The 9,515-nt window shown below is 35.0% G+C and overlaps 1 protein-coding gene and 1 pseudogene across 1 annotated transcript in view; one reads left to right on the top strand and one right to left on the bottom strand.

Moving 5' to 3' along the window:
• SESTD1 (SEC14 and spectrin domain containing 1) overlaps window positions 1-5,034 on the bottom strand; it is a 97,575-nt gene extending 92,541 nt beyond the window's left edge. The window contains exon 1 of the mRNA XM_011356720.2: window positions 4,960-5,034. The gene's annotated coding sequence lies outside the window, so the exon portion shown is untranslated. The remainder of the gene's footprint in view (window positions 1-4,959) is intronic.
• LOC111739347 lies at window positions 3,973-4,090 on the top strand (annotated as a pseudogene).
• Window positions 5,035-9,515: the final 4,481 nt, after the last annotated feature.

The following is a 9,515-nucleotide window of genomic DNA, read 5'->3' as shown; positions in this document are numbered from 1 at the left end:
TCTATTCAATAAATGGTAGTGGGGAAAACTAGACAGATACATGAAAAAAAAATGAAATGACCACCTTCTTACACCATATACAAGAACAAACTTGAAATGTATTAAAGACTTAAATGTAAGACCCAAAGCATAAAACTCCTAAAAACTCTGACATTGCTCTTAGTAATGTTTTTGCTGACGTATCTCCTCGGGCAAAGGAAACAAAAGAAAAAATAAACAAATGAGACTGCATCAAACTAAAAAGATTTTTGCACAGCAAAGGAAACCATCAACAAAACAAAAAGACAACCTACTGACTGGAAGATGATATTCACAATGATACATCCAATAAGGAGTTAATATAAAAAATTTATAAAGAATTTACACAACTTAACACCAAAAAACAAACAATCCAATTAAAAAATGGGCAAAGAACCTAAATAAACATTTCTCCAAAGAAGACATACAGATGGCCAATAGACATATGAAAAGATGCTCAATGTTATTAATCATCAGAGAAATGTAAATTAAAACCACAGTGAGATATCACCTTACACCTGTCAGAACGGCTATCAATAAATCTAAAAACGAGTGTTGACAAGGATGTGAAGAAAAGGGAATCCTCCTATATTGTTGGTGGGATTACAAGTTGGTGCAGTCACCATAGAAAACACTCTGGAGGTTCCTCAAAAAATTCAAAATAGAACTAACTTATGACCCAGCAATTTCACCTCTGGGTATTTACCCAAAGAAATTCAAAACACTAATTTGAAAAGATACATGTGACCCTATGTTCACTGCAGCATTATTTACAGTAGCCAAAATATGGAAACAACCTAAGTGCCCATGAATAGATAACTGGAAAAAGACGTGATACACAAAAATGCACATGCACACATATATACATACATATAATAGAATATTACTCAGCCATAAAAAAGAATGCAATCTTATCATTTGCAACAACATGGATGGACCTAAAGGGTATTATGCTAAGTGAAATAAATCAGAGAAAGACAAATACCATATGATTTCACTTATACGTGGAATCTAAAGAAAATATAAATGAACAAACAAAACAGAAACAGGCTTATATCTACAAAGAACAAACTGAGGGTTGCCAGATTGGGGGCAGGGGGTGGGGGGTGTAGAAGGAGCTGGGTGAAAAAGGTGAAGTGATTAAAAAGGACGATTGGTAGTTCGAAAATAGTCACGGGGATGTAAACCACAGCATAGGGAATATAGTCAATAATATTGTAATAACTATCTATGGTGCCAGTTAGGTACTAGATTAATCGGGGCATTACTTCTTAAATCACATAAATGTCTAATTATTATGCTGAACAAATGAAACTAATATAAAATAATATTGAATGTCAAGGGTAACTAAAAAAACAATAAAAAATAAAAATTAAAGAAGAGAACCATCTTTTTGGTCAAAGTGCTTTAAAAGCAGTAATTTCTGATTTAAACAAAATTCTATAAAAAAAATCTAATCATTGTGCAATCTTATTTTCTTAATCTAAAACTAAGCCAATTATATAATAGTCTATCAGAAAGAAGTTTAAAGGAAAATTTACAAATGTTACATGTGCCCTCCTTTCTAATATATACAATACAAGGATGATGAAATTACTTTGTAATCTTAAGAGAAAGAACCTTAAATTATTAATGACATGTGAAAGTTTCCATGAAGAAAATGCAATCACATCCAAATATGCAAAGTCCTAACTATAAAAATGAGCACTGTTGTCGTCTTTGATACCTCACCCTCCTGGTTTTTCTAATGGCTTTCTGATGATCATTCTGTCTCAGAGACTTTTTTTGGGACTCGGCATGTTCTAACCCTTGCTTATCTGGTTCTTCCCACACGTTTCTAAACTTGCCTATATTTCCAAGCATAATATTCAGCATCTATTAAAAGTATACACTCCAGAAGGTCGGGGACTGTCAATTTTATTTTGTATTGTATGTCTGCCCTGTCCCTACAAGTGCCAAGTACAACTGAATTAGTTTGGAGATATTTTAAGTAGTAAATTTTACAAGGATTTAGTTTATTTTCTTTAGGAAGAAGGAAAGTGATTATTTTCCAGAGTAAGCACTAGTAATCAAACATGTGTGCCAAATACAGCCATAGGCCTACTTTCAGTAGCATAAAGTGTAACTGCAAATCTCTCAAAGTCTGGGAGCACAGCGACTTCCCCCACCTCTGCTCACCAGAGACAAGAGTCTGTGGGAGCTGACACCTTTGTCTCCTGCCAGAGGACAGAAGTATAGCTACGGTACACAAATTCTGAAATGATTCCATAAGTATAATGATACTAATAAACCCCTAGAAAACTGTTGGTGAAATGAAAACCAACACCTTCTCTTGATCATCCATTAAAACCAATGATCGTTAATTAAATTCCTTCAAAATTATTAGGTTCCATAAAAATATGTATTAAATAAAGCATTATACTTACAGCACACACTACATTTATAAAAAAGAAAACTGACAATTAGACAATAATCAATAATGTTCTCACCAGCATTCATTAAAATTAAATTTATAGTATAAAGTATCAGCTCTTTTGAAGTATGTCCCTCAGTCATGCCAGTTTCTATATGAAACTAGAAACATCACTAGGTGACTAACTGTAGAAAAAAGTCAGTGTCATTCTAAAATTCTTTGATTTTGCTTATAGAGGTCATATGTAACAAATCAAATTGAATACGCGTCCCTAAAATAGAGAAGGAACTAGAGCACCTTATTTCTTCTTCCTCAGAGGAAAGGCTTTGTTCTCACAAACATTAATTGAATTCTTGTCCTTGATCCTTTTTTTCTCTACATTCTCTATTAACTGATCTTTTTCTTTCTCTTTCCTCTAACTTGCCCTCTTTCCTTAGCCCTAACCACTTTTATTATTGAAACTAAGAACCCTGTCAAGCTCTTAAACACACTATTTAGATGCCAAATGTCTACCAACTTTAGTACAGAACATTCGAGAGCCTCATATCTACTAATTACTACCAATGTCTTATTTCTCTGCTCCAAAAGCAAAGTTATTTTTCACAAGCAGTTGATATACTATATCTTACTATGCATGTATCTCAGTACTTGACAAAAAATAGTCAAATTAATACTATTAATTAAAAAAAAAACTAGTTTAAATGAACTATATATAACAGGATGCTGTATTATCTACACTGTTCCTGCAACTACTTTGTAAAAAATCAATAGATAATTAAACTAAATCTTTGAAAGGATACTCTTGGACTTAGCAATTTTAAGTTGCCTAAAGAAATATTATTTTCATAAAATGCTGCCTTCTCTGCAAACCAGACTCAATTCTTAAATGTCACCCAAAGTTAACCAATGTTTGGCATAATCCTGCAAAAAAGATGTAAATTATAAAATTACCTCTCCTCTTCTACCAACATTCTTATTTCCTTAGTATCTGATCTCAGCATAGTATTAAGGAGAAAAGCAATAATTATCTGTTCACACTAAGGGACAAGTAACTGATAGGCTTAAATATTCTCACAATGTATAAAAGGTTAACTCAAACGGCATTTTAACAGGAATTATATGTTTAAGATAGACTTAAACTGTAGTCTAAGTGAAGTCACCTGTTTAATTTGGACGCCCTTGAGTCCTCTACCCATTTCTGATCTTGGAGTGCTTAGGTATTTTGGAAGTAAACTGGATACAAATCCTAAATTACAAAGTTGTAGTAGTAGCTTCCATCTCCCCAGGACTCAAGATGTATGCCTGGTTAGCGCCTGTCCTATAGAAGTAAATATTTGGAATAGAGCTATTATTCGTCTGTGACTAAAGACAATCAGGATCTGGAGAAAATTGTAAAAATCCATGTTTGTCTTCTCAGCTGCCTCTAAGTTTCCCTTCTTCCCTCCTTCTAAGTTCTCTACCACTTCCAGGGCATCCTGCATACCTTCTGCCCTCAAGAAGCCACTGCCTTCCAGTTTTACCTATCCAAACAGAAAAGGACAGTCTGCGGCCATGCCACCCTGAACACACCCGATCTCGTCTTATCTTGGAAGCTAAGCAGGGTAGGCCTAATTAGTACTTGGATGGGAGACCTCCTAGGAAGACCAGGTGCTGTAGGCAATTAAAAAAAAAAAAAAAACAGAAAAGGACTTAAACAAGAACTGCACTTAGTCTGTTAACAGACTTACTTATAGTTTAAGGCAGCTAAGAGAAATGTTCACCTTTTGGGTTGACTTAGGGTTAGGAGCTTTGCTTTTGATTTTGCTGAGTCCACTTGGAAAACTGCTTTAATACTACTGATACTAAACCTGGGGAAGCTGGATCAAGAGTTATCAGGTAGGTTGCTTGAGCTCTCCTTTGCCTTCTTCTTCAGTCTTTTAATTATTCGGAAGCTAAGAATCTCAAATTCCAAAGATCCGGATTCCATGTTCATGGTGTCTACTTCCTTCTTCTGGTTTTATATTTCTTTCCTTCTTTCAGAATGGTGATCATTTTGTATCTCCTCTTTCCCTCCAACCCTCAACAATCTGTTCTCATGTCCCAGAGGTCTTGTTGCCTGTGGTGTGTAAAGGAACTATGAATGCCTGGGAGGAAGGGTGCGTATAATTCATGAGTGCCAAGGTTATACACATGAACTCCCTAAAACATGAAACTGAAACGAAAAGAGCAAAGGAACATCACCTCCACTAACAGCCTCATCCAGCTGCTGTAAAGTAAGATTCAGCACTTTTGTTTTTATTTATGGTGTAGTTGGGGAGGGAGGGTTGGAGAGGGGCAATTTAATGCTATCAGAACAAAACTACCAACTGGCAATGATTGTACATACTGGAAAATGCAATGGAAAAGAAAATTTCGAAAACTGAAATTTAAAGTTAACTACATTTATATATGTGAACTGCTTTTTAATTTCTGCCTGATTATTATACAACATAATAAACATGCATATCATAAAAGGTGGATCAGATTAACTTTCAGTTTTACTTTACAACCTTTCCTTCTAACTTCTACTCCTGCGGCTTCATTCACTGCTGGCTGTGAATGTAGGATGGTGATTCCTCTTCAAACTTAAAAAAAAAAAATTACCAAGACACCACACTGTCACACCAGAAGAGAGGCCAGCGACGTAGTGTGCCACTTCTCAGACTGTCCATTTTACAACCACGGTACTACTTCTAGTCTTTCCCAGGTCTAAATTATTCCTCATCTAGTTACCATAATTATTCTCCCAAACATTTTGTACCACTTCCCAGCTAATGAAGCAAGAATTGCTTCACAAGAAGCGGAATCAAAATCTAAACTCTTAAATGACTCAATGAAAAGATGCTCAAGTTAATCCATAATAAGAGACATGCATCAATCAACTGGCAAAGATCAAATAATTTGGTAACACAGATATAAGAACACAGATATTATATATCTCTGGTGGATAAGCAAAATGGTACAAACTCTAATGGGAGGAAAATTAGGCAATATCTATCAAAATAGCAAAAGCAAGTACCCATTTCTAGGAATTTATCTTATAGTATACCCACTACTCCACCAGTGTGTGTGGAAAAAAAACATTCACTGCAGCATTATTAGAAGGACAAAATCATAATAATAACAACAACAATAGCAAACACCTATCTAGCACTTACATAGTGCCATACACTGTTCTAAGTACTTTACACATTCTCATTTAATCCTCACAACAATAAATCCTATAAGGTAGGTTCTATTAACACCCACCATGAACAGATGGAGAACTAAGAGGCCAGGTAAAAGTATCCTGAGATCACATAACTAGTGTGCAGCCAGGATTTTAACCTGGGCAGTGTAGCTCCAGAGCCTGCTCTCTTAACTGTTACGATACGCTAAACCATTTAATAAAATGTATGGTACATCCATCTAAAGGAATATTTTTAAAAAGAAAAGCTTTTCTAATTTCCCTTCCCATTTTGAGGACAGGCTGAATTTAGCAAATCACTTCTAAAAGTAAAATATGAAAAGGGAAAAACAGTAATTCTACAGTGGAGAAGCCTGGCAAACACTACTTTAACTAAGTGATCTAAGTTAATAGCACCAGGATGCCGTGTAAATATCAGGCACTCCCTCACATGACATAACAAAGACAACTTGGCTTTGTGTATTTTTTTCAAAACTCCATAGCCCCATACTAATCATGAGAAAAACATCAGACAACCCAAGGTGAGAGACGTTCTACACACTGTCTCACCAGGACTCCTCAAAACTGTCAAAATTATAAAATCAGACGAAACTGAAAAACTGTCAGAGGAGACTAAGGAAACACAACAACTAAATGCGATGTGGAATTCTGGATGGGATCATGGAAGAAGGTTTCCCACACCTACTTCCTGACTTTTTCCACCAGCTTCATTTCTCCTTAATGCACTGCAGACATTTTATTCTAGCTGAACCAACCTGACTGTCAACTCCAATAAGTTACAGCTTGTTTCCCAAATCCACATCTCTCGGGAAAATCTAACTCTAAACTTAAAAAGCCACCCACTCATTGTGATACTCAGCATCCTGTATGTTTTGTGTATAACAAAGATGGCAAATACAGGCCATCAAGACTCCTATATCCATAACAACATTGCTCAGTGATCACAGTAGCCTTTCCCACTAAATTCACGTGATACCTCCAACTACTTCGCACTGCAATATCCCACACCACCAGCATTATCAAAGCTGGCCCATGAAATAAAACAATATGCCACATATGGTCTCTACTATATTAATCTGGTTGCCTCGATATGTTCCTCCATGGATTACATGTGTATTTATTTAGACATACCCCTATTTTGTTCTGAAAAGGACTAATGAGATAAGAATACATGAACCATAAAAAGCTAATAAATTTAAAAAATAAAAGCAAAGGAATAGAGAAGACACCAGAAATTGTGCCTAAAAAAATGGACAGCATAAAATCTATACGTCTGCTCTGGGGTGGGCCATAAATCTGGCTCTGGCTTTCTAGTAGCCATCAAAAAAAGGAAAACCCAGTCCACAATCCAGGATATAAAGAGCAGAGTACTCAGAAGAGGAACTGTATTTGGTACTTAGACCAAATAGTAATTTTTATAAAGCAAAGAGAACACTATAGAATGAACAAGATAGAAAAGATACACAACTGCCAGTTCTCAAAGGACTGGGTTGTTTCTAACAGTATCTATCAGGAGAGACCGATGGTATCTTACCAAAGTCTAGAGCAGCTAAATTGACTTTACAAAGAGCAGACATGAGCTTCAAGAACCCTCTATGTCCTTTTACTTGGTTTTCTCGTTTGCTGCCTCCTTAACTAAATATAAACTCTTTGAAGACAAGAACAATGTTTTCTACCTCTTACATATATAGCGCATGATGTTTCGTATTCTGGAAAAAAAAAAAAAGGCATTCCATATCAGTGAGAATTTACATAGTGCAATTCAAGTCACTCATAAAAATTCTCTAACCTAAACATAGGCATTCGACTCCCACTAAACACAATAAAAATAATTGAAGCCTCAATAGAGAGAATTTCTAAACCTTCTATACTATTACTGAATCACAATTTAATTTGTGATGTCCCAAAAACAATTTTTGGTTTTGCACATCCCTAGCACAGTGTATTCAAAAATGCCAGATACCACCAAATCTGATTAAATAAACCAACCCATAACAAAACCTTAGGCAAGCTTCTATTAAAAGAAAGACAATATTACTATCTTTCAAAAATATAATCAATATCTCTTTACAAACCAGCTGACAAAGGCAGGTTCATTTTTTAAATGACTCTGCAAGTGGGCTAGTAAATAATGAATTATAATGCCGATTTTCTCTACTTCTTTCCAAGAATGTATAGTTTCTGTAAATGCCAAACTATGGAACCTCTTACTTACACACACACACGCGCACCTATCAAACAAGCTTATATTTCCCTTGATGACCACCACCTATCCCCTCACCCTTACCTGGTCAAATCAGATATACATTGAAGCCTAATAAATTTAAGTAAAGCAGTTATGAGCAACGCGAGAATTAAAAAATTTAAATTACTACATAAGCATTAGGACAAATTAACAACCCTCTATTTGTATTTTATTACTGTAAATCATCTAACATTGGTTTAGTTTTTTTATACACCTAGTATTTCAGTTTGCAGTATTCTCATTTTGGTATCCCCTATCATACCTGGGAGTGGATAGTTGCAATGAATGAAAGAACATGAACAGGCCTGGCACCTTTGTTTCTTCGTCTATTAAAATGGAAAATAACAATCATCTCTAACAGGATTATTGGGAGTATTAAATGAGGTAGGATTTGTAAATTGCCTAGTAAATGCATATAAAATAGATCCTCAATAAGTGTTAGTTCTCTTGCTTTTTTTGTTTTATTGGAAACAGAAGGAACTGAGCAGGTAATTGTCCAAGGCCACTAGCTAGTGCTAATACACAGGCTAAAACTCTGACTTGGAGTCTCATGTTCTTTCCAAACCACCACACAGCCTGAAAATAGCAGAACCCAACACCTCAAGCTCTTCATTGTTAGGCACTCATTACATGTAAAGGGGGAAAAAAAAAAAAACCCAACAATTTGAACACCTATTAGATGCCACAAGCTATATACTAATCTCTTTTTCCATAACTACTCAATAAGGTAGGTACGTTTCTCCCATTTTACAGAGAGAAATTAACTTGTCCAAAGTCACAAGGCTAATAAGTGACAATGTAAGATTAATCCAGAACTGTTTACTCCAGTACTTTTCCTACTTTCCTGCCTCAAAAGCATGCAGGTATTTAGAGATCATTGTCTACCAAAATTAAATTTTAAATGGCCTGGAAATTTGTATAGATCTTTCCAATTTATTATACCTGTAGTGTCACCATCCTTTCTCCTTAAATTTGTTGTTAGGCTAAAACAATTTGTAGTAACTATGGTGACAAATTTACATTTATATGGCATGTTTAGTATTGTAATTTTTTTCATTTTTATTAGATGCAACTACTGAGATTTTTCATATAATGTCTCACATCTTGTTTAGTATTTTCCAGCCTCCTGTGAGGTAGGGATTATTACCATGTTACAGATAAGAAAACAGAAGTATGAAGAGGGTAAGTAACTTGCTGAAGTTATACAACTAGATAGTGTAGGAGTTTACCCTGGATCTGAGAGAAAAATGCATATATTCCTGCATTCATTGATTCATTTAATCACTTGCTTTTGTCAACTTATCCATTAGGGCTGGAAGAAATGTGTGTGTAGGATTCTTTTACCAAAATGTAATAAAAAATAAGGGCTAAAACTTGATAGAACAATAAAAACAGGAAAAAAATTAGAAAGGTTGTCTCAGATCTCTGCCTTCCCCCATGGTTGTCAGGTGATTTCTAATAAATGTTTATAGGACAGACATTTTAAACTATTTCAGAACACAGGGAAAATAAGTAGAGTTTTCAAATTCATTTTTAGAGGGTGGCTTAAATTTGACACAAACACCAGGCAAGAAAAGAAAACTAAAAAGGAAACATGAATATTATGTTTATCTTTTCTGACTATAGAAGCAAGA

Source organism: Pteropus vampyrus, unplaced genomic scaffold, assembly GCF_000151845.1.
Source record: "Pteropus vampyrus isolate Shadow unplaced genomic scaffold, Pvam_2.0 Scaffold2, whole genome shotgun sequence".
Taxonomy (NCBI): domain Eukaryota; kingdom Metazoa; phylum Chordata; class Mammalia; order Chiroptera; family Pteropodidae; genus Pteropus; species Pteropus vampyrus.
The sequence above is the reverse complement of the archived record's forward strand: the minus strand, read 5'-3'. Positions and strand labels throughout refer to the sequence as shown.